This window comes from Heloderma suspectum, chromosome 1, assembly GCF_057233095.1.
Source record: "Heloderma suspectum isolate Gila_16-S chromosome 1, 16-S_ref, whole genome shotgun sequence".
Lineage (NCBI taxonomy): Eukaryota > Metazoa > Chordata > Lepidosauria > Squamata > Helodermatidae > Heloderma > Heloderma suspectum.
Genome location: NC_139458.1, coordinates 192738078 through 192764401, shown reverse-complemented (window position 1 = coordinate 192764401; position 26324 = coordinate 192738078). Strand labels below are relative to the sequence as shown.

The following is a 26324-nucleotide window of genomic DNA, read 5'->3' as shown; positions in this document are numbered from 1 at the left end:
ATAGTACCTATTCCATTCCTAGAGCCATCTCCTCATCATGCAGAATTATTGATTATGCTGTCACAATCAGTTCTACATGATTTTGAAATTCATTGAGAGATGTTTTGTTTATAGTGATACTATTCCAATAGTTAAATGTGCATACATACTTGTCAGTTCCTTAAGTGGAGTAATCTAGCATTTCTTCAGACAATATTTTATGAATACTATTGGGTTGGTTCTTTTAAAATACAATTTAGATATCATGTTGGATAGTTAAGTTCTCCCTTCACTCTTCAGCACCACTCATCTCCCTGACCGTGCTAGTAGTAACACCTCTTCCTTTTCACTCTTTCCATTCCATAATGTATGGAATCTTTTCTTTTTCTGTACTTTTTATTGTGCTAACTCTCTTTCTTCACTCTCCTCTCTTCCTTCACTTTTTTTTTATCTCCCTACCCACCCACTCCACCACCTTCCCATCTCCATTCTTTCTTGCTGAATTTGTCAGCAACAGTGCATAAGACTTTCAGCAATTCACACCCTGAGAGTCTTGGATGCAGGCAGACTGTGTAGAGTGGCTGGCTGTAACAGGCTGGAAAAACAGATGCCAAGTCTTCCCCGCACCTCTGAATCCAGGGAGAGGAGGAGCAATGCAACTGCAAATGTGACACAGGAATTCTCCCCCCCACCTCGCCTTTTTACATGGGCTTGGGTGGGCCTTAGAAGATTCCCCCAAAGAGTTGGGAAGCATAGCATATGAAAATGTCCTGTCACAGGAGTGGCCAGAATAATATGGTCCTTTCTATTCCAGTGTGTCACCACTATATTGATGATTCAATAGTGTTTGGGCACTAAGATGTTATGTATGTTTGTTTAGATTTTGCACACCAACAGGCAAGGATCATGTTTATCTTACTTTATTTTTTTACTTCATGAAACTCATGGCATTTTAAATCAATAGAAGGGATAGCACCTATAATTTACCTACCCATGTACTATGCTCATCATCTGAGGTCCTCCTCCAAGTGCCTCCTCCAAAGGAGGTTCAGAGGATGGCAACAAGGGAGAGGGCTTTCTTGGTGGTGGCCCTCCCGATTGTGAAACGTTCTCCTCAGTGAAGCCTGTCTAGCATTAACATTGTTATCTTTTCTGCGCCAGGTTAAGGTTTTCCTCTATCCCCAAGCATTTGACAGCATATGATAAGGTTTTTAATGGGGCCTGGGATTTATTGTTGATTGTTGACAATTGTTGTATTTTTGTATGTAACTGGTTTTATATTACATTATTATATCGTATTTTTAGGGTTTTAATCTTTGTAATCCACCCAGAAAGCTTTCGCTATTGGGCGGCATAGAAATATAATAAATAAATTGAAATGAAATAATCTATTATTTTCTACTAATATGTCAGTATCTACAAGATTCCTTGAGTGAAGGTCAAATTGAAGTTTTGGTCTTCCTGCAGCTCTCCACACATCCTTAGGGAAGCTTTCCTCAGCTTTTGAAAACTGATGTGTTAAAGAGATAATTACAATCAATCTGATAATACCTAATGCACTGTGAGATCAAGGAAATATTACAAGTCTTAACATTTCCCAAATTATTACTGTTTCATTTTTGGCTGTATTATAGAAGGACAATAAAGTGTCCCTTTTCCTTTCATAAAGATGCAAAATATGCTGGGATCCTATTTCCTTTTTAAATATAATCCTTTGGAGGTCACCTTTTATAAAAGTAATATCCATCATCCTGTCTTAGACTAAGACAGATGAAAAAGTGTGTCTGTGCTTAAGAAGTGCTATCTAGAGGAGACAGAGGTAGCTGCTTTTGAATAGCTTTTGCTGGTATGGCAAAGTATTAATGAAGTGACAGATTTGAAATCTCAATAGCGGGGAGCTTATTTGTTTTCATAGATATGAAGTATTTGCCCCTTTAAACTTTGGAGGTTTCATTTCCTTTGCAGTTGTTTCATATAAATACTTGACACTTTCTGAAAATTTCTGTTTCTCCACCCCTCCACATCTGGTTGGTTTATAATGAGAGACAGGACAATTCTCACTTGAAGATCGTACCTGTGGCAAATCAAGCTGCGCTTGAAAGGAATAAAACTGAAATAGATGTAGAGCAGTCATCCCAAAACTGGTCCCCTCCAGATGTTTCGAACTTCAACTCCCAGGATTCCTGTCCATTGGCCACGCTGGCTGAAGCTGATGGGAGTTGAAGTCCAACAACACGTGGAGGGCACCAGGTTGGGGAAGGCTGATGTAGGTGGTCCCATTTCAAAATTACATTTAGGGGACATGCAGGTCTAGCCCTGCTAGCCTCTGATGAACACACTGGGAATCAGTCTGAGAAACACTCACTCCTCTCCCAACAGCTCCTGTCTCTCCCTAGAACAAATTCATCTTTCATCCCCTTAGGCAAAGCTAAGCAGTTTGTTGGCATTGACATGAACTACAGTCAAGGTTTATAAAGGTTTGTCTATTTAATAATCCTCCAAATGCCAAAATAAAGTTGAACTAAAACTAACTAAAAATTCACAACTGGTATGAAAATGGCAACACTCAAACTTCCGTTTTAAAAGGCAGTGTCAAAAAATGCCTGCTGAAAAAGAGAAGCCTTGGATTTTGCTGGATGGTGAGCAGCAACAGGGCCAGGCAGCTTTCCTTCAGTAGGGCACTTCTGTGCCTCATTGCCACAATAAAAAAGGCCCTGTGTCTCATGACCATTTGCCTTACTTCAGGTGACAGGAGGACACAGAGCAGTAGAAGATCTTGAAGCCCAGAATGATACATGAGAGTGGAGATTATTATTAAGATACTCTTAAGGGTCAAAAACGGCACTTTGAATTAATCTATTATTTATTTATTTCCTGTACTTCTAATAATTGAGACAGGGAAGAAACTGGTAACCAGTAGTGATAATACGGTGTTGGAATAATATCCTGTAATCCAGTGTGTCATAGGATTTCCTGCACAGAGCAAAGTCACCTGCCTCCACTTCAGATCCGGTTTCCATACAAATTGACTTCCTGCTATACACACAGAAATCACTCTCTTTTCAGGTCTTAAGAGTGATTGCCTCAAGGCACCCATAGTGATAGCTCTACTTATAGAAATCTTAGAGTCAAGTATCACATAGTTGGAAGGGATCCTGAATCTCTTTGTAGTCATAAGCACCTGAAAGGTCATAGACCAACCCCAAACCCACAATATTCTGATCTCTCTGTTCCATTTAACGTTCTGATAGCTGTATAAGGTTTCCTTTAATGCAAGATCTGAAGCCCAGTTCACACCATAATTTCAATCCTGGTTTAAAGGAAGCTCTGTGGTGTTGCTGGGAAGAGAGGTCCTAGCCCTGTCAATGAGAAGGCATTGGCCTTAACTGGTGTTAATGCTGGTGCTGATGAAGGACTGTAGCTCAACGGTAGAGCATACCCTTTGCATGCAAAAGGTTCCAGGTTCAATGCCCAGCATTTCAAAGCAGGGTTAGAAAAGACCCTTGTCCGAAACCCTGGATTGCCGCTGCCAGTTAATGTACACTATAGTAAGCTAGATGGACTAACAGTCTGGCTCAGAATAAGGCAGCTTCCTATGTTCCTAGGAACTGTTTAATTGCAGATAAGTGGGGGGAAGAGATTTGCTTTAGGGAGGAGTTGTGGGGATGCAGTTAACAGGGACACAATGTTATGTCTATACCAGCTGTCAGTGAAAGAGAGGGAGGGGCTGTGGCTCAGTGGTAGAGCACCTGCTTTGCATGCAGAAGGTCCCAGGTTCAATCCCTGGTATCTCCAGGTAGGGCTGGGAAAGTCTCCTTCCTGAAACCCTCGTAAACTGCTGCCAATCGGTGTTGACAATGCTGGGCCAGATGGACCAAGAGTCTTGCTCCGTATAAGGCAGCTGTCTGTGTTCCTAGATGTTTGTGTGTTAATGGTGTGTTAATTTATTAGACTAGCAGATTTATTTTTACTGCGTATTTTCAAAATCCTAACCATATAGATTCATTGTTCTTCTTTAATTAACTTTTTTCATGACAGTGTGGTACTGTGGTAAAAACCACGAACCAGTCAGAACCTGATTGAAATCTCACTTCAGCAGCAAGCTCACTCACTAGTACCCTTATAGTGCAGTCCTAAATGGGACAGTTTTCCCAAGCTTTTCAGCCTAGCAGATCTTTTCATTATAAACCTGGGAACTACAGACCAGTCAGTCTGACATCAATCCCTGGGAAAATTCTGGAGCAGATCATAAAGCAATCCATCTGGAAGCACCTTGACAACAATGCCGTGATTACTCGAAGCCAACATGGATTTGTCAAAAACAAGTCCTGCCAGACAAATCTGATCTCATTTTTTGATCAAGTAACCTCCCTTGTAGACCGTGGGAATGCTGTAGACATCATATACCTCGACTTCAGCAAAGCTTTCGACAAAGTGCCCCATGATATCCTGATGAGCAAACTAGCTCGAAGTGGGCTAGATGAAACAACGATCCGGTGGATCCACAGTTGGCTACAGAATCGGACTCAAAGAGTGCTGATCAATGGGACCTTCTCAAGCTGGGGAGAGGTAACGAGTGGGGTACCGCAGGGCTCAGTCCTGGGCCCAGTGCTCTTCAACATTTTTATTAATGACTTGGAGGAGGAGGTGCAGGGAATGCTGATCACATTTGCAGATGACACAAAATTGGGAGGGATAGCTAATACTTTGGAAGACAGAAACAAAATTCAAAGTGATCTGGATAGACTGGAGCGCTGGGCAGAAAACAACAGAATGGCATTTAATAGGGACAAATGCCAAGTTCTGCACCTAGGAAAAAGAAACCAAATGCACAGTTACAAGATGGGGGATACGTGGCTCAACCACACTACGAGCGAGAAGGATCTTGGAACTGTTGTCGATCACAAGCTGAATATGAGCCAACAATGTGATGTGGCTGCAAAAAAGGCAAATGCTCTTTTGGGCTGCATTCATAGAAGCATAGCTTCCAAATCACGTGAAGTACTAGTTCCCCTCTACTCAGCACTGGTTAGGCCTCATCTGGAGTACTGTGTCCAGTTCTGGGCACCACACTTTAAGAAGGATGCAGACAAACTGGAGAGGGTTCAGAGGAGGGCAACAAAGATGATCAGGGGACTGGAAACAAAGCCCTTTGAAGAGAGACTGAAAGAACTGGGCATGTTTAGCCTTGAGAAGAGAAGACTGAGGGGAGATATGATAGCACTCTTCAAGTACTTGAAAGGTTGTCACAGAGAAGAAGGCCAGGATCTCTTCTTGATCATCCCAGAGTACAGGACATGGAATAATGGGCTCAAGTTACAGGAAGCCAGATTCCGGCTGAACATCAGGAAAAACATCCTGAGTGTCAGAGCAATACGACAATGGAACCAATTACCTGGGGAGGTGGTGGGCTCTCCCACACTTGGAGGCCTTCAAGACAAGGCTGGACAGCCATTTGTCAGGGATGCTCTGACTTGGATTCCTGCATTGAGCAGGGGGTTGGACTCGATGGCCTTGTAGGCCCCTTCCAACCCTACTATTCTATGATTCTATGATTCTATGATTCTAATTCTCTCCCCCCGCCCCCACACACATAATGGAAAGCAAGGAGGAGGCAGGAATTAGCTACACCAGCCCCAGGCTAGTATAGCTTTCAGGGAAAACAGAGATGCTTTAGATTCAAGAGACCTGAAGCCAGCTCCTCCCTGTCCTTGAAATGGTCTGTTTGGGGCCTTATGCTTGCTACCATCAGTGGAGACACAGCTGTTGGCAGCTTTCTGGCCACAGAGAGCTCCATGAGTACGGCAGGGTCCTCCGCAGCGGTGGAACCCCACTCCCGCCGGCAGAGCCCTCCACCCATGGAGGCTTGGACAGGGTTATCTCCTCATCCCCTCCAGCAAGCTGGATTCGGGGTTTAGGATTGCTCCACCCATCGATCCATTATTACTGTATGCTTATTTTGATTGTAAGCTGCCTTGTAATGCACTTTGGTGTTGAGAAAGCAGGATATAAATGTTTAAATCAAGTCATCCATCAGTAAATAGAAGCCAGGGGTGGGCAATTTGTGGCCTTCCAGATGTTTTGACCAACATCTCCCACCAGCCCTAGCCAGCATAGCCAGTGGTGAGGGCTGAGGGGAGTTGTAGGCCACCACATCTGGAGGGTCACAGGTTGCCCACTCCTGCTTTAACCACAGCTCCACATTTGCCGCATGGGAATGATAATATTGTTCTGCCTCACAGGGACGTTGGAGTTACTACGGTGATAACGTAGGTGATGTGCTTGGAAAATGTGAAAATCACTACCGTGCAAGGTGGTATTGTTTTGCAAGCTGTCTCTCCTGTGTCCTTCACCTGGAACACCCACATACTCTAATTTCTTTTCACAATTAATGGCCATTTTCAAATTGCCTTTTTGGGGTTCGCAGACACCTAATTTGGATATTAAATACATTTGTTGTTTCTTCAGTTAATACTGCTACATTAAAATACATGTTTGTGACTTCCTTTTTATGATATTTGTAAAAATGCAAATTATAATTCACACAAATACCAAAAAAACCTCACATGATCACCAATAACATAATTATCACACGGAGAAAATATTCATTCCTATGACATGTTTGTGACTTTCCTTACTTGTCAATTTGCACTTTGCTAGTTTCAATGTAGCTTTATAAAGCATCCACAAGATGGTGCAGTAAGCATTCATACAATGACTGTTTTATTATATTTAGCAAGTCCTCATGGCATTACTTGGCTAATCTACAGAATACGTCTCTCTGCCTCTTAATGACTATTTGGATAAGACAGAGATTATCATTCCATATATGGCTGGTTTTGTGAGTCAAATGCTTCTCCCACTTTATATCCTTCTGCCACTGGCACTATCAGGACTTTTTCTCTTCAGATATGCAGGACAGGGAAATTTACACATTCATTTGATTTGTTTTAAAAACACATGAAAATGATGTTTTACAAAGCTATTTATTATACAGAACCAAATTCTGACATGTGTCATGTATCTCTTAAGTACCAGGTACCAAAATATGAAGAGATTGTACCAGAGTATAAAATAGGCTGACACTGCAAAGCTGCACAGGAAACTGAGGCATCTTTTTGAAAAATGCCAATAAACACCAAATATCACTCACAATAAGCAATGCTTGAGAGATATAGAATCAAGCATGAGGCTTATGTACAAACAAGAATAACAATGAAGGAAAACAAGTGTGCTTCCAGACCAGACGTTCCTAGCGCTGCCAATCAAAAGGCATTGTGCAGCTTTTCCATCTTTCCCTCTTTAATGGATTTTTGTGGAAAGAAAAAAGGAGGAAGAAGCAGTGGGAAAACAGTGGAGGTTTACGAGTAGAAGACAATATTGTCTGGACCCCCCCCCCCCCTTAAAATTCCATGTTTGAGCCAAGGCAATTGCACACTGAAAGACTCATCTGGAAGCATTCTAAACGATATCAGCTCATGACATATACATTAGTTTGAAGAATTAGCTTTAAGGTGTGAGCTGCATTACAACCTGCCCCCTTTGGAACTGAGCTTAGCAGAAGGGCAGTTGCAGAGGGCTGTTTCTGTAGGCATTTTGGGAAACTCTACAAGCTACAGGGTTGATTTCTCCATAATATTCAATGTGGAGCACACTGGCAAAGAATGACAGAAACAACACATTTTACAAGTTTTGGTATCTTTTAAGCAGAGCCATCTGGTTTTATTCAGCAGTGCATCCTCTCTAGTATCTCAATGAAATTAATGAGTCTCCATGCACCTATTGGGATTCTCCATGGCAAGTCAAGTTTCTGTCTCATGTCAATTTTTGATGTGATGATTTCCATAGGTAGAAATATTAATCAGAATGATTTATTAGTAACCTCTTCCCCAAAACTTAAGATCTTCTCAGTTGCTCTCCGTACATCTTGGTCGCCCCTTTTCCTATGTTACATTTTTTAAAAGAGCTTTTTCTGTTTTGCTAGCCTGTGTAGATAAATCAAAGGCCCACTTGGGTTAAAAACACTTGGTAAAACCATGATCAAGTAACTTTTAGGCTGCTCCTTCCTTGGCTTTCCACCTCCTTTATATATTGAAGCATCATTGCCTTGAAGATGAAAGAACCCGTTCTCCCAGTGTCAGCTCTAAAATATTTGAATGCCATCACAGTGATTTTTCCTCTGAAATGTGAACAAGCACCCAAGTCATAATCAGTGTTCTCCAGCAACTTAAATGTTGCTGGAGTAAATGCTAAAACATTTATTTTTATTTCATGTTTTATTTATCAGAACAGCAAATAATTGTGCTTTGCTAGTGTAGTTACACATACCTTCAGAATCTGTGTTTGTGATGTTGTTAGATGATTAAAACGGTTTGTTTACATAATTACCATTTGTAAGGAGTTTAGAAGTTTTGGTTCGATATTTAAACCAGATGTACAGTAAAATAACTTATAACTATATACAACTATTGTGGGGGGTGTTTTAAAAATTCTCTCTGGTATGCTGCAGTACACTTTTCCCCATGGAATTAACTACAGCGGTTTGCTGATTAGTGAACCAGTAGCACAGCACTGGTACAGCAAGTCATTATCAGGCATCTTGAGCGCTTTTCACATGTAAGGTCTCCCAGCAAGCAAACTGGGACTTCCTGTATGCTTTGTAATGTGCCATTTCCAGATGCTGAATTGATAGCAGCAAGTCCCAGGGCATGAATGTTTCTTGTTTATTGCTATCACTTAGTTAAACAGCTGGCAAGTGTTTGTTTATTCTTTCATACTAATTGTAAAGTACTGTAACTTTGAGACATAATGACTAAAAGGAAAGCACTTATTTCTGGAAATGTGAGGATCAGATACTACCTATCTGTAAGGGCCTATACAGCTGTTAAGCAGATGTGCATTCTGTGTGTACAGTGATGTTTGCCACAGTGAAGACTATTAAATGTAAGGGAAATACACATGTCATAAATCAAGGGTGGGGAACCTGGTGCCTTCCAGATGTTGGAAAACAGCTCCCATCATCCCTGGCTGGGGCTGATGGAAGTTGGAGCTCAACATCGGGAGGGTCACTGTTAACCATTCATGGCTTACTGCCTGAGAGAGGGACACGTTTTTTTCTTTACACTTCATGAGGAGTGTTGAAAGACATGGGATGAAAACCCAACAGCATATCCCTCAGCTGCAAAGTGTGCCTGACTTCCTCCTGCCTTTTGCAGTTTCATTGACAGTTGTACGTACTAGTGACTCAGATGCTGGTTGAGCTGTGAGTCTTGTCTTCCCCCTGTGCTTCTGGTGGCCAGCTTGCGTCTGTTGTTGTTGCAGCGTATTCATATATGCTGCGTGGTAAGTATATCCTTTTTATAAATTCATCCATTATTATTTGTCATTTTACATTTATCTCTCACCTTTTCTCTAAGGAGCTCAAGGTAGTGTACATGGTTCCCCCCCTCCCAATTTTATCCTTGCAACAGCCCTGTGAGGTAAGTTAGGCTGAGAAGAGAGTAACCGACCCAAGCTCATCCAGTGAACTTCATGGGGGAGAGTGTATTTGAAGCTGGGTGTCTCCATTCCTAGTCCAACATTCTCCATTGCTATATTCACTGTGTGTGTGTGTGTGTGTGTGTGTGTGTGTAATTTATACTATAATTTATATTATTGCCCAACTGGACAGTGCCCTAGGGATGGTTTACAGGAAAAAGGAAAAAGCCCCCAAAGAACAACAAGTGCAACGAACCTCTCCAAGATACGTGTACATGCATGTGTGTTCGTGTACGTTTGTGTATGACATCTTGTTCACATCATTGGACATCAGCCAATCAGCAGTGTATACAAAGAGCTTGTACTGCAGAGCCATTGTTTCCGATCTCAGCTTGGGGAAGGAGAGGTACATTTGGGTTGAATGATATGAAGGTACTGCCTTCATCATCTTTTTATTTGTGTGCTGCTTTTCCACAAAATTGTGCCCAAAGCAGCTCACAACATAACAAATGAACAAAAATAGATATAATTTGCAAGGTATCAAACAGCAATAAGTATAACAAAATTCAAAAAATACAATAGAAACCATTACAAATAACCATAATGCTGGCAGACAAATACATAGTAGAACTATCAATATATATAATGTCCAATGAAACAGTACAAATAAACTAATTCCACAACCTACGGCCTGGTTGGAGTCCACCAGGAAGAAAACCTTCAGCGTAGTGGCCCCCTTCCTGTGGAATTCCCTGCCTTTGGAGGTCAGGCAGGTGCCAACACTGTGTTGCTTTCAGCGTCTCCTGAAGATGTTACTTTGAGAGGCTTTCCCTGAGTGACCAGCTGCCGTTTATTATGTTCAGAGTCTGTTGTTTTAAAATGTTTTAATTATTTCAGAGTGCAATCCTATCAGGATGGGCGGCCACCTCTGAACTCGGAGGTGACCGCCCATCCAATGCAGGGTAGGAGCAGCATGGAGGGGAATCTTCTCCTCCGCGCTTCAGCCACCCTGCGTTCATGGCTAGACAGCAAATTTTGGCTGTCTAGCATGGGAAGTCGGAGCGGGAGGCTGGACGACGCATAGGAAGCATCAGAAAAGCACTTCTGGCGTCCCCACCCCGCAGAACACTCCATTTTTGCTGCTGTTATGGGCATGGAGCGCGGGACCAATCCACACTGCCTACAAGGCAGCACAGGAGGGGGTGGAGGTCAGTTCTCAGGGAACCAACCTATCCTATGGCCATCTAGCTGCTGTCTAGTGGCCATAGGATTGCTCCCTTAATTATGGGGTTTTATTCTTTTATCTTGCTGTTCACTACTCCGAAATCTTTGATGTGGAGCGGTATATAAATATTGTAAATAAATAAAAATAAATAAGCCACTGAACATTAAACAGGAGAGAGAATAAAGCACAACACAAGAATATTTACAAATATAAATACATCTCCATTCCATGTGAGCGTTCTCCACAAATAACCTACAAGCACAGGTTGGCAGTTGCACCTCTCACCTGTGGCAACATTCCTCTCTCAGCTCTCACCTGTATCCTCTCATAGTTCCTTCTGTATCTCTCACTTGGGGAAGTAGAGATTGCCAGTCCTTCTTCAAGTCCCATTTACATACAAAGTTCTGACATTACTCAGCAGAATTTTGGTTGGTCATAATAAAGCTATTGCCCAGCTGTGGATTTTCCTTTTTTTCATGTTGCTCTTGAGCAACTGCTTCCTTTCCCCCTGATAATAGCTGTGTTGAAATCTAAAAACATTATGTACTTGCACCTTGATCCTGTGTAACTTGAAATCTATATCATTTCATACTGTATCTTTTCCTGTGTCCAACCATGATTTCTATAGGGTTGAATTCAGGATTGTCCATCCATTAACAGAAGGACACCTTTCATTTATGGAGGGGATTGAAATCCAGCAGAGAATGCCACTGGAGGAGATAATTTTTGCTGTTACCCCCATTCATCCCTGTAGCCCCCTACACCACTTCTTGTACTGTTCTGGAGGGTCCTCCAACACTCCAGAATGGATTTTTAGGGGGCTGTAGGGGGGAAGAGGAATCAGCAAAAATCACCTGTTCTGCCCCTTCCTCCGGCACATGGGTGGGCAACGTTTAGCCCATGAGCCGCATGTAGCCACCTGGTGGGCTTTGTGGGCCCTGCTGGGCCCTACCACCATGCCATCATAATCTAGCAAGAATCTCCTGTGAGAAGAGTTCTGCAGAAGGAAACTCTGGATCCAAGCCATAGTCAGCAGTTAACAGCTTCTTGGTAATAACTTCTGTGCAGCATCTTGGAATAGCAGCTTCCTACTTCCCTAGCTTTGGAACCCCTTTCCTTTAGCTGTCTGACATCACTCCTGGAGGTGATATAACCAGTGGAATTCACATTTGGGAAGAGCTGCATTGTGATGGATAGCCCTTGTGTGCGTCAAAAAACATTTGTTATTGTTTGTACAGCACCATCAATATGCATGGCACCTTACAGAGTTCCACCAGCAAAAATAGCCAGGCCCACCCCAACCCCCCAGTCGATTGCAATCTAAAATAGACATTGGAGGAAAGCAGGGAAGGTGGAGGGTGGGTACTGAATGTGACCATGTGACAGTCAGAGAGGATGGTGGAGTTCCACAGTGGAGAGAGCCAACACAGAACAGTTCCTAGAGAATGCAAGATCAGTGGACTCCACCACTCACAGTGGCAGTGAGTTGTGGAGTCGGCCTACAGTCATAGGCCAAAGGAGGAGCTGGATCAGTGAGATGGTCATCTTTGCATGCTGAAGCCATCAGGAGTAAGATGGGGTGTTATGAGAGAAAACAAGGATAAAGGCCCGATAAGAAAAGTAGAACGAGACCCATGGTATAATATAGCAACATGGAGATGCAAGGGAGAGCGCAAAGGAACAGAATGAACTTCAGAGTCTGAGGAGCTATCAGAAGCTGGAATTTCCGGGGTTTGGCAAGAGGTCACCAGTTCTACCACGCTGGCTGTTAAATTTTGGTGTCTGGAAGGAGAGGCTTCTAAATGGGAGGGCAGCAGTGGTGGTGGTCTTCGAAGGGGTAGCCAGGTTTTGGCAAAGGCCAGGGAAGGAAATGGTAATGGAGTTAGAGCTGGGGCAGGCAACTTGTGGCCCTCCAGATGTTTTGGCCTACAAGTCCTGTGATCCCTCGCTGTTCGTTATGTAGCTAGGGCTGATGAGAGTTGTAGGCCAAAACGTCTAGAGCACTACAAGCTGCCTTTGTGGGTGAGGGAGCAGCAGTTAAAGAAGTAGCAAGAGAAGGACGGAGTGGCGAGAGGCAGTGAATGGGGCTGAGATTCAGAGAGAGAGAGAGAGAGAGAGAGAGGATGAGTGGGTGTTATGATGCTAGAGGTGAAGTAAAGGGGTAAAGGATGGGTTGATTAAAACCCCAGAAAACAAGAAGAGGGCCCAGAGCAAGAGAGGGAAGAGCAATAGGGAGAAGAGTAAACATTTTAAAGTACAGCTAAAAGGGTGGAGAGGTTGGGTCCCAAAGGAGCACCAAAGGAGCACAAAATGGTCTAGATTCAAGGTCAGCAACTCTTGGTGTGACTCTAACATCTACCATATTCACGTCTGCCATTTGAGGAAAAAGGCGTTCTGCTGTTAGCTATTTTAGGACAGCATATAACTGATGTTTCTTTTTTTCTGAACATGTGTGTGCATTTTCTTATAAGAGGGGGGAAAAGTCTCAGTCAATATGTCACTACTTTCGTTTTTAAAACATCCTCCAATTATAAACCTCCCTCAACAAGGCTGCTCCCCTTGTCACTGTGGAAAATCCAGAGCTAATTTTAATGTTCACACCATTTAGGAAGGTGATTCTTCATTCTGCATGGTTTGGAGCTATATCGGTAGAGCCATTTCATAATCATCTGTCTTTGCTTGAATTTGATCACAGCAGCTGATTCCATGCATTCATAATGAAGCCTTAAGGTTGCCTATTTCTCAGCATAAATCCACCCCAAAGACCTTCTACTTCGACAGTACTCTGTGTGTGTGTGTGTTTCAGTTCAAATGAATGTGTAGAACTGAAATTGCTCTGCTTTCTTTACAAATGACTCAGTGTGCTTGTCCTTCCTTAAAATGCTGCCAGCGTGTAAAGGATTTTCAATGAGCAGTGCAAATAAGCCAGCACTGGAGAAGGTTTGAAGCTGCACTGGTATAACAGTTCACTGTCACACAGATGATCAGGGCTGGAGAGCCAAGTCTCTGTAGCATCCACCATACCTCTTGCTGGTCACACACTGGAAGTTTTGTATTTCTAACCTGGTTTCTTTTACAAGCTGGATATTTAGTTCTACCATAATGTGGAGTGGACTTTCTAGCAGAGGTGAGCAATGATTTATTTATTTTTAAGTAAACATGACAGAATTGCTTTGAGGTACATTCCTATACTTTTTCACATGTTTGGCATCATTCTTTTGTGAAAGTGGCATTTTGCGTTTCAGTTATGCCAGTAGAGATAGCACAAAAGCTAGCAGAAGCATGAGAAAAACAGATGAGATTATTGTTGTTGTTGCTGTTGTTATTAGAAGTAGTATTGCATTATAAACACAATTCCATAAAATGGGCTAAATCTCTTCTTGTTTCCTGCCTTTTTATTTGAGAAGACTGTCCTCACAGACAGTCATTATTCATTTCAAATGTATCAAAATGCATCAATAGATACAATATGACTTGCTGATCATTAATTAATGAGGCTAATTAATTATCAGTGTGATTGTATACTTGTGGTCAGAAAATCATCTACAAGGCATTAAATTCTATTTACAGAAAGCCTGACATGAGAAAAAATGAAATACAGGTGATAAATGCTAAAGCTGCCTTGAAACTAATAAAAGCAGTAGACTACATACTGGAGTGACTTTGTTATTATTAAATGGTATGACCTGTCTGACACAGGACAACCTCCAGTAAATTCATTTGCAATGACAACTTGTTTTATGAGAGACATAAAATTACTGTCACTACTGCCTAACCATGCTTTAATTAAATATGACATTTTAAGTATTGCAAATCTTTACTTAAGGCATAAATACATTGTTGAGACTAATCTATGAAGTTCATATTGTCAACCCCGTACGTGTCAAAACAGCCTGACTGAGGATTAAGTTGTGTTTACCTGTCTAAAAAGTTCTAGCCAGTCATTTCAATTTGAAAATTATTCATTAAACCTTGTTGTTGGCTTGCTTATCTTTGTTGATGTAGATGTTGCTTTAGCTATGTGTTTTTAGGTCTGGCTAGTATTATCGCACATGAAGAGAAAATTACAAGCAATGATGATAAAAGTGGTGTCTCTGTTTACAGAATGACTATTTAGTAACTTCTCAGATCTTTCATGAGAAATTAACCCATCTCATGCCTTTTACCAGTAAATGTATTTACGAAGCAGTTGTTTTTATAGCTTCCAACCACAGATAGATAAGAATATGTTTGTTTGACAGAAGATTCGAGAATTTCCATTTACCAACAGTACATGTAAAGCATGGCTAACCAGGAGCAAACCCATTTATATTAGCCAATCTGTCTTTGCAAGTCCCAGGGCCACTATCTTGCTAGAAGCCACTGTGTGCTTTTGAAAGCATGAAATTAGTTTTATACTGAGCACATGGTTTCTCATTTAGCAGTTATTTTTATGGAAATGGTCAGTTTATGGTTCAATGCTAAGGATTTTGGTCTTCTGTCAAAGCTGATAGCTTCTGCTAAGGTGTCCACTGAAGATAAAAAAATGAAAATAAAGAAATGGAAGACAGAGAAAAACACTAATTAGAACCAAGAGAATGAATTTGTTCCTATCAGTACTATCTCCTTCCAGCATTATTTCAGAAATTCACCTGTTTTCTTCTATCACTGCCAGTTCCTGGGTTGGACAGTTTTTCATGAACAATAACAAAACTTGGAAAGAACTGTATAACATGTAAAGTACCTTTACAATAAACTTTCAAGCTCTTCTGATAAGCCGCTTTCAAGAACTATTTCATTCAGCATTTCTCCATGTTGGTTTCTTAAAGGATCAAGTATATATATCAGATAGGAATGTAAAAGTTACCTTTCTTTTTTAAGGATAACTAAGTCTGGATATAACCGCTCATGCATGAAATCCTTAATGGAACTGATCTAATACTTTAAGGGCACAATCCTATGGGATCTGCCATGGGTACTCGCAAGCCTCCAAACTCAGAGGCTTACGGGTATCTTATTCAGAGTGGGAGGTGTGTTGCACCTCCCACTCTGCATTTAAGAGCCTCCCTCTCCCCCTCCCCTTCTGCATTTAAGCTAGATGGAAGGGGGAGGGAAGGAGGCTGGGGCAGCCATAGGATTTGTTGTATGGCTGCCGCCTTGGTCTCCCCGCATCTCCTTCTTCGAGAACATTCCCTTTTACCCCCTATGAACTTGCATTTGCGAGCTCATAGCAGCAGCCAGCATGGTTTTTTCCATGCTGGCTGTGAGAGGACAGAGATTGTGGTTTCCTGGCTCCAAGCTAGGATCCAGGAAACCGAAATATCCTATGTACCCTAGACACTGTTTAGGGGACATAGGATTGCTCCCTCCAGCTACAATCTTCTATCACACTTCTCTCAGTAAGTCCCACTGGACTCAAAGGGATTTACTTCTGAATACACATGCATGGGATTGCAGCAGAAGGCTGCGGTCTTTTGCACACTTACTATTGAACACAGTGGGAATTGGTTCTGAGCAAATATGAGCGAGATCAGCCTGCAATCCATTGCACAGTGATATGGGAGCAAGTCAATGGGAATGCTTCTGAGTAAGCTTGTATAGGATCAGGTGTACATTGAGACCAGGCCAACCAATGTAGTTTGCTTGCAAACCAATTGCAAGCAATTAAAATTGTTTTCCTTCCTTTGTGCTGCACACAATATTTAGTGAAGGGGAAATACATTTCTGCAACCTGAAATTCTCATTTGCCTGCTGCCAAGAGTGGTTAGGTTGGTGAGTACAAGGGAGAAGTCCTTGTCAGTGGTGGCCCCGCACTTCTGGAATCTCTGGAAAATGAGCATGTCTACTCAGAAGCAAATCTCAAATATATTAGAGATTATGTCACATTCATACATTGTTTCTACGGTACTTGTTGTCATCTTGGATACCAGGGATATGCAACCTACGATAATCCCTAACTATTGCCCATGTTAGCTGAGGCTGATCGGAGTTGTGGTCCAAAAGGTCTGGAGTGTACTAGGTTGCCTACCCTGTTCTAGAGAGCCACTGTGGTGTAGTGGCTAGGGTGTTGGACTGGGAGATGGGAGATCCAGGTTCTAATCCCCCCTCGGCCATGGAAGCTCACTGGGTGACTTTGGGCCAGTCGCAGACTCTCAGCCCAACCTACCTCACAGGGTTGTTGTTGTGAGGATAAAATGGAGAGGAGGAGGATTGTGTACGCTACCTTGGGTTCCTTAGGAGGAAAAAAGGCGGGATATAAATGTAATAAATAAATAAATAGATAAAATAGTTTCTGTTGGTGACCCTTAAGGAAACTTAACTTGAGCACACTCGGGGAGAGAGCGGAGGACAGGAAGGCCTAGCATGCTATGGTCCATGGGGTCACAAAGAGTCGGACACGACTTAACAACTGAACAACAACAACACCAAGGAAACTTACTTGGAACTAAACCTCTTTGAATCAGATGGATTTACTTTCATGTTGAAGGAATACAAAGACATTAACAAACGTTGACTGAAGCCTGTTTTTTTAATCTATATAGCATGCATGCAAGAAATTTTTGAAAGGCTTGCACTATACAGTTATATGCACCAGAGAGCTGTGACTAGCTGCCACTTGAACGAATGGCAGAAATTGTATATCTATACTGCCATAGATTATGTGAAGTCCTTACATAGTACTAAAAAGTTTCAGTCAGTTTATGTTATGCAATTTCTTTTATGGACTAAACGTCCTATTTTCTGCATATATTTAATATATATTAAATATACCTGCTTCCAAATGAAACCCATAATAAGAATAGCAGCTGTTTATAGGTTATATTATTACCTTGCCACCTGATTTAAATTATACTGTTGTATTGCTGCTTATTTCCTGGGAGTTGCTGGATATTAGATGGTGTACTGACTGCCTCTATGCTGATGCACTTGAGAGAACTGTTGAGGATGTGACTGAAATATCTCCCAATAAAAACAGCTTTGTGCAGTTGTGTAGACAATGAAAGGGGTATACTGGTGGGATGGGCTCCTTTTCAGAAAGGTATAAAACTCTTCCATCGTCACATTCGTGCCTAGTAAGGCTGGTGTAACTGGACAGCACAGCACTGAATTAATTTTCCTCACATAAGAGGAAGATGAAGTGACTGCCCTGTACAGGCTCTGAGAGGCAGTGATGGATTGAAAGATGGATTTCCATTATTTTTCACCGATGTGGAGTTATCTTTTACTGTTAGAAAAATCCTTTAGAATATGGGTTGCCTGGTACTCTCACCCAGAACCATTTCTTCTGGATGATGTAAAGCTCAAAAAATGTTTTAGGTGACCCATAGGCACAATGTTGAGTTTCAGATGGTTCAATATAGATTAGATCTTAAGAGTCAGTATATGCTTCAAACTTAGCAGCTGAGGAATGCTGACACTAACATTTCAAGGGCAGTGTCATATATCAGCAGTACAGTCCAAAATACCTTTGTATTAAAGGCAGTGTCCATTCGTGCCATCTTGCTCTTCTGTCTTGTTGTCCTAACTACATGCTTGGCAAGCAGTGAAGTGTCAAGATATTTCTTTATTCCAAAATTTTGCATGATAGTTGTCTTTGTTTGCCAATATGTCATATTCACTTCCTCATCTTTGTCATACATCATAGCGGTTCTTTTGGGAATTTCTGTTTGATGATTTGACTGAGAATCACTTTTCAAATGTTCTAAAGAGCTGGAAAATATTCAGTACATGTACTTAAAAATTACCTGGAAGTGCTATAGTTATTCATTATTGCTTGGTGACTCTGTATTTCTAGAGAAAGAGCCATTCCTTTAGATTGAGATTAAACAGACACTGCACTGGGATGAGAACAAAAGTAGATGTTAAGTTATACACAGTCACTTTGAACAAATTCCAAGTTTGGGGCTTTTTGTTTAATGGCATTCAGCCTTAGGAATGGCCAGGTTATATGTGGTGCTTAATTCAGCCTTCCCCAGTGTTTTGGACTACAACTCCCATCATTCCTGACCTGGCCTTGTTGGCTGGGGCTGATGGAAGGAAGAGTGAAGTGTGTGCATGCACGCGCGCACGCACAAACAAGCACTTCTACTCCTGATCATAGGCTCCCAAGGCTGCTATTTGTTTTGTTGGTTTTTTATAAGTTGGGAGAAAACTACATGGCTGCATGTAACATCTAGCTGGCCCCTAAAAGGCTAGATTTGCAGAATGAAGTAACAATTCAGATAGGAATGACTTGTACTTGAAATAAAAACTTGATCGGCAGATGTCTATATTTGCAGGGGGAAATTGGGTGAAAGATCTAAAATATATAAGACATTTCAATCTTCTTACCCAGCCATCTTTGAAACTTTCAAGCTTCTTTCAAGAATTTACAGCCCAATCTGATGGATATTTACTGGGAAGCAGGTCCCACTGAGCTGCTCAGGGATTACTTCTTGTCCTAAATAACTGTGCTTAGAATTGCAGCCTTAGTCAATATTTCATTCAGCCTTTCTTTTTGGTCTCCGCCAAATTTTTCCAACACATGGATAAAAATAGTATCACCTGGGCTTGAGAGTCTTGCCCATTCAAATGTCAGTAAGTTAAATTAATATTAAATTCTTTATATACAAGATGGCCAAATGTTCTTGTATATATGATGGAGAGGCCATGGGTCAGTGGCAGAGTACACCCTTTTTGCATACTTAAGGTCTCAGGTCAAATCTCCATTTAAATGATTTCAGATAGTGCATAATAGGGATGGACACATCTGTCAATTAGGGATGGACAGACTGACCTGTGCCTGGCTTCCCCGGGTGCTTGCCAAGCAGCCACCCCTGCTTGTGCTTCCACGTTTGATGGGCCTCTGCACTCACTGGGACCCACTCACAGCCCGGCGAGCAGTCCCATGCTGCTCTTGAGAGCTGTCAAAAAACTGACAGCTCTCAAAAGCAAGGGGGAGAAAGGGGTCCCTATGTGGATCTGGGAAAGTGGCCTGTTTCTTCTGACAAAGCAAGGGTGCCAGGCATGGGGAGGGGTGGGAGGGGGCACCCTCTCCCACATCCCCATGCCTGGCACCCTGGCTTCCTCAGAAGAAATGAGGCACAGCAATTTTTTAATGTCTTGCGCAAGAAAAGAACGAAGACATAAAAAAAAATATGAAAAGCAGATGGCGGGGTGGAGTGGGCTTGGGGGACACCCAAAGGGGTCCCTACTACTGACACATCCTCTCTCCCCCGCCACACATCACCTTCTCCCCAAAAAAGGCATTTCCCCCCCAGGTGGCGAAAGGGATCTTTCAACTGGGCAGAGGGGGAAATGCCTTTTGGGGGGTGAAATCCACCCCCCCACACACCACCAAGGACTGGCTTACCCCCACAGTCCTTGGAAGGGGCAAATTCCCCCCCCCCATTTCCCAAGGAGCACCTTGAAAATCTAATGTGAGTTGCCCCAAGAAACCATGGTGGGGGGGATTCCTCCCACCCCTGATTTTTGCAAGGAGCACTTTGAAATGGAGTCCCTCTGCTGCCTGTAATTTTGCACAGATAGAGCCTTTCCTGCCTGATATGCACAATATTACATTTACGGAAGTTCCCAAGGTGCCATTTTTTCCTGCAAAATGGTGACTGTAGGAATGGCATTCAGCAATGGCTCAGGGTAGGTGAAGCATCATGGCGAGCATGGTGGGGGGCCACAAGCAGGGGCAGTGACTTGGCAGGAATAGCCCAGAGACGCAAGCTGTGGGGAGTCCGTCAGACGCCCAGACTGAGCTGAGCATCTGCACCAACCCTACTGTCAATTTCAGTTTTCTCATTTTTCCAATCTTAAATTAGTTTCATCCGAATTATTGAGATTTTTTTTTAAAGTACACATAAAAATTTGTATACATTTTTGTGTACATTTCTCCTAGCGCATACTTTTTTGAATGCAGTGTTGCCTAATATACACATTTTTACAAGCTTTCCTAACTCAGTGAAGCCATAAGCTATGCCGTGCAGGGCTAACCAAGATGGACAGGTCATGGCAGAGAGTTCTGACAAAATGTGGTCCACTGGAGAAGGAAATGGCAACCCACTCCAGTATTCTTGCCAAGAAAACCCCATGGAACGTATCACAAGGCTAAAAGATATGATGCCGGAAGATGAGCCCCTCAGGTCGGAAGGTGTCCAATATACTACTGGGGAAGAGCAGAGGGAATTTCCAAGTAGCGCCTGAAAGAGTGAAGCGGCTGGGCCAAAGCCGAAAGGACACTCAGCTGTGGATGTGTCTGGTGGTGAAAAGAAAATCCGATGCTGTAAAGAACAATATTGTTTAGGAACCTGGAATGTCAGATCAATGAATCAAGGTAAGCTGGAGGTGGTCAAACATGAGATGGCAAGACTGAACATCGACATCTTGGGAATCAGCGAACTAAAATGGACAGGCATGGGCGAATTTAATTCAGGTGACTATCATATCTACTACTGTGGGCAAGAATCCCTTAGAAGAAATGGAGTAGCACTCATAGTCAACAAAAGGGTAGGAAAAGCAGTACTGGGGTACAATCTTAAAAACGATAGAATGATCTCAGTACGAATCCAAGGCAAACCATTCAACATCACAGTAGTTCAAGTCTATGCCCCAACCACTGTTGCCGAAGAAGCTGAGGTTGATCGGTTCTATGAAGACCTACAACACCTTCTAGAACTAACACCAGAAAAAGATGTCCTCTTCATCATAGGGGATTGGAATGCTAAAGTAGGAAGTCAAGAAATCACTGGGATAACAGGCAGTCATGGCCTTGGTGTACAAAATGAAGCAGGACAAAAGCTAATAGAGTTTTGCCAAGAGAACACGCTGATCATAGCAAACACTCTTTTCCAACAGCACAAGAGGCGACTCTACACATGGACATCACCAGATGGTCAATATCGAAATCAGATTGATTATGTCCTTTGCAGCCAAAGATGGAGAAGCTCCATACATTCAGTAAAAACAAGACCTGGAGCTGACTGTGGCTCAGATCATGAGCTTCTTGTTGCAAAATTTCGGCTTAAATGGAGGAACGTCGGGAAAACCACTAAACCATTCAGGTATGACCTTAATCATATCCCTTATGAATATACAGTGGAGGTGAGGAATAGATTTCAGGGATTAGACCTGATAGACAGAGTGCCTGAGGAACTATGGACGGAGGTCCGTAACATTGTTCAGGAGGCAGCAACTCAATCCATCCCCAAGAAAAAGAAATGCAAGAAAGCCAAGTGGCTGTCTGATGAGGCTTTACAAGTAGCTGATGAAAGAAGGGAAGCGAAAAGCAAGGGAGAAAGGGGAAGATACATCCGACTGAATGCAGAGTTCCAGAGAATAGCAAGGAGAGACAAGAAGGCCTTCTGAAATGAACAATGCAAAGAAAGCAAGGAAAACAACAGAATGGGAAAGACTAGAGATCTCTTCAAGAAAATTGGAGATCTCAAGGGAACGTTTTGTGCAAAGACGGGCATGATAAAGGACAAAGAAGGCAGGGACCTAACAGAAGCAGATGAGATTAAGAAGAGGTGGAAAGAATACACAGAAGAACTATACAGGAAAGATCTGAATGTCCCTGATAGCTATGATAGTGCGGTCACTGAACTTGAGCCGGACATCCTCGAGAGTGAAGTCAAGTGGGCCTTAGGAAGCATTACTAACAACAAAGCTAGCGGAGATGACAGTATTCCAGCTGAGCTATTTAAAATCCTAGAAGATGATGCTGTGAAAGTGCTGCATTCAATATGCCAACAAATTTGGAACCCTCAACAGTGGCCGCAAGACTGGAAAAGGTCAGTTCACATTCCAATTCCAAAAAAGGGCAACGCCAAAGAGTGTTCAAACTACCGCACAATTGCGCTCATTTCACATGCCAGCAAGGTGATGCTCAAAATCCTACAAGCTAGGCTTCAGCAGTATGCGAACCGAGAACTACCGGAAGTACAAGCTGGGTTTCGAAGAGGCAGAGGAACTAGAGATAAAATCGCCAACATTCGCTGGATCATGGAGAAAGCAAGAGAATTCCAGAAAAACAAAACAGTAAGGTTGGACTCGTCACTCGATGGTCTTGTAGGCCCCTTCCAACTCCATGATTCTATTATATTGTATACTTTTCTAATAGTACGAAATTAAAATGTGAACTGAACAAACTTTTCCCCATCCACAGCACATACACTGACATCACAGAGACCTCTGTCCAATCAGAGTGAACAGTGCCAGGCTGGATGGACTGATGTCTTGACTCAATATAAGGCAGTTTCATGTACCCACCTGTTTATTTTGCCTTGGACTGCATTGCACCTTGGAGTTTCTAGTTTTTGAAATTGCATCAACTGTTACTATCATAGCTGCATATTTTCCTCACAACTGCAGTTTTATCAAGGTTTTAAAATACTGGGAGAAAATGGTGCCAAAATGTTGGGATATCATAAGAGTGCAGTTATAATAAGAATACATGATGCTCACTTATGGAAAAATAGCTTTAAAGAGGATTAATTGAACATATGTTTGTTGAAAGTTTGGAAGATGTTTGGGATACCTACCAAAATGCCACATGCTAATGCAGGTTTATGACAGACAGTACCTAGGTTCACCATCTGGTAATTTCTGCTAAACATGATGGTTAGAGGTTTTACTATATTAAGTGGAATATAAGTATTACTAATAAATAATAAATAAAACAAATTATGGCAGTGATGAAGTAAGTTTTCCTTGCTTCTTTGGAATAATAATTTCAAAACAGAAGTATATTATATGCAGCTATAGGAAGCATAATAATTAACTGAAATCAAGGGTACCTATTTCTGGGTAAATAATATGGTTAGGTTTAGCTGTATGACAGAAGTGGTATGCAGAATTGCCCCCCCCCCCCCAGTGGACCATGTCCACTGACCATGCCTCCCCGCCAGCAGCCGTATGTTTGCTATTCATGAGGAAAGGCCTTACAGCTCCTCCGCACAAGCAGTAACCTGGTCAATAATGGTTTCTGATCACACATAAGGGCCTGCATGGACACAGTATATGCAGTGGAGGCTGGTGGCTCCAACTTTGGTAGGGCTGTGAATCCATTCTGCTGAACCCTATCCCCAAAATGGATTCAGCACCTTGGATAGCTGTTTTAGAGTTCTGGCTGGTTCTGCCTGAAACCCAGAGCGGATTCACAGCCTCACTGAAATCAGAGCCCCCAGCCTCCACTGAGTATAAGAGTCTACTAATGCTGAACATATGGCTGCCAGGAGTGGGGAATGGGCAGTGGACATTGGGGGACATGGCCAGCTTGTATAATCCCATTCCTCCTCATGAGTTCACTGAAGGAGGCCTCTCTCTGTCTCTCTGTGTCTGTCTATCTGTCTGTCTGTCTCTGTGTGTGTGTGTCTCTGTGTGTGTGTGTGTGTGTGTGTGATTTTACCATACAGAAAGGTAAAAAGGTCAAATATAGTTTATTCTCAAGCTACATTTGACTTATTCACTGAAAAAGCGAAGTTTGACCTTCTTACTGCTCCATAGCAGTTTGCCGCTAAAGTCTGGCAGCAAATCGCTATCCTCCCTTCCCCCGCCACCGACATCCCAGTGTGGCCCACGGGGGGGGGGGGAGATCAGGGAGGCAAAAATGGCCACTGGACCCCTGCAGTTGCCCACCCCTGCCTTAGAATGTGCCTGGGATGCTTATAACAACCTACAGTTTGACATATTAGCGAGGCTCTACTGTGAAGATCAGTAGCCCCTGAAAGCTTATACAGTGCCAGTTGCTATACACATATGATTGCCCAGAAGTCCTGTGGGAGCCTGTAAGGGTCAGTGTCCTAAACTCTATGTTGAACTACATCTGCAGGATTTGTCAAGAAAGCAAATGTCCCTCAGTGCTTTGTGTTATATCCCTCATATGTTCATTGTATAAGAACTGTGTGTAATGCCCAGTAGTGGATATATTTTTATAATGAAATACCAGACTTGTAGTGTATTTCAGTGTTACTGTGCTGTGTACTGTGATCTTGGATTAATGGCTGAAACCCAATATTTCACATTGAAACAGCATTCTTATATTCAACAGCTTTTGTTTGCTGTATTGCTAATATCTTCCAAGTGTCCAAGTACTTTTATGTTTGGAATTTTTGAGCAAATGATATGATTATGATAATTTTGAAGATTCCTTTTCAGCAGTGCAATCCTATGCATATTTGGTGAGAAGTAAGTCCCATTATGTTCAGAATTTAGGATTGCAGCCTAGGCTGAACAGTTTTAGTCCTCTTCCATTAAAGAAAACCTCCATTTAAAAATAAGCTTTCATCAGTCGCCCTGAGCACTTACTTAATACATTTCACTGGCTAGTGATCTGTATATACAAGAAATAGATCTAAGAGACTATAAATTGATTGAAGGTCAGCTCCCCAGTAAAAAATCATTGACTTGCCTGAAGTTAACTTTATGGATTTCAACTGCACTTAATATGTCAACAAGTGTAATGGCACAAGAATAGACCAAATTTCCTCCTCCTGGTTTATTGACTAATGATTTAGTCTGTTGCACTTTATTCCTATGAGTATCTCCTCTAGCAGAGGAAGGCTTTGTATGTAGGGAAAAGCACTTTGGGGTGGTTAAACTCTGAGGAGGTACCAGAATGATAAGATCTAGTATTTGGAAGGTCTCTGGTTCAATGAGGTCAGAATAGATAGCGTTGTACCTTCAGTGCTTCTTGAAACTGTGTATTGCAGGCTTTCCCAACCTGGTGCTGACCAGGTGTGTTGGACCACAGCTTCCATCATCCCCAGCCATTGGGACACAGAGTGCTGGCTGAGGATGGTGGGCTTTGTAGTCTGATGCATATGGAGGGCATGGGATTGGGGAAAGCTGGTGTATTGCATGATAGAGGAAAATTGCAGTCCAGTCCTATACTGTTGCGGTGACCCCAATTATTTGCCTGGCAGAAGCTGAGGGCAGTCGTACATCTTGGAACTGGATCAGAGCCAGTCGTCTCTGGCCTTCTTTCCAGGGACCCATTAATTCTTATCCTTACTCTTTTATATTTGGCTGGTACATGTTTGTGTTGTATACCTAGAGATCTTATTGTCCAGAAGCTCCCCATGGAATGCCATTAAGAGGAGGAGACCCTACTGCTCCTTATTGCCAAGCCATAACTGCTTTTTGTGTGGCATAGCTGGACAAAAATAAAATCAGGGGGAAATCACTAAGTTAGGGTGCACCTGTGGTTCTTGTTCTGCTGGCAGCTTGGCTCATGAACACACTTTCCTGTTTTTTCTTGCCTTCTGCATTCAGTTTGCCACTCAGCAGCTCTCTCTGACAATTAAATCCCAATAGCACAAGCGTACACCCTCTCTGACCTTACTTTTGACCCAATCCATCTCCTGTCAAAACTTCAAGCAACCACCCTTCGCTCTCTCCATACTATCCATAATACCAGGACAGTAACTTTTAATGGAGATGTTTTGCATTTTCTGTTTTTAGATGTTTTAACTGTGGTTGTTTTGTATTTTAAAATATTATGTTATAAAGCGCTTTGTGATGTCTTTTTACATATAGTCAAGTGCTCTATAAAATTAATTAATTAATTAACTTCCATCCTCTAATAAAATATAATGAAACACCCATGAGAAGAAACCTATCCAAGCATTTACAGATGAGGAAGGGGGGAGACTCTGCAGGGCAGACATTCTGCTTT

The 26324-nt window shown here is 42.3% G+C and overlaps 1 protein-coding gene across 1 annotated transcript in view; it reads left to right on the top strand.

Annotated features, from left to right (window-relative positions):
- ZNF385B (zinc finger protein 385B) overlaps positions 1-26324 on the top strand; it is a 298989-nt gene that overhangs the window by 53272 nt on the left and 219393 nt on the right. The window lies entirely within an intron of this gene.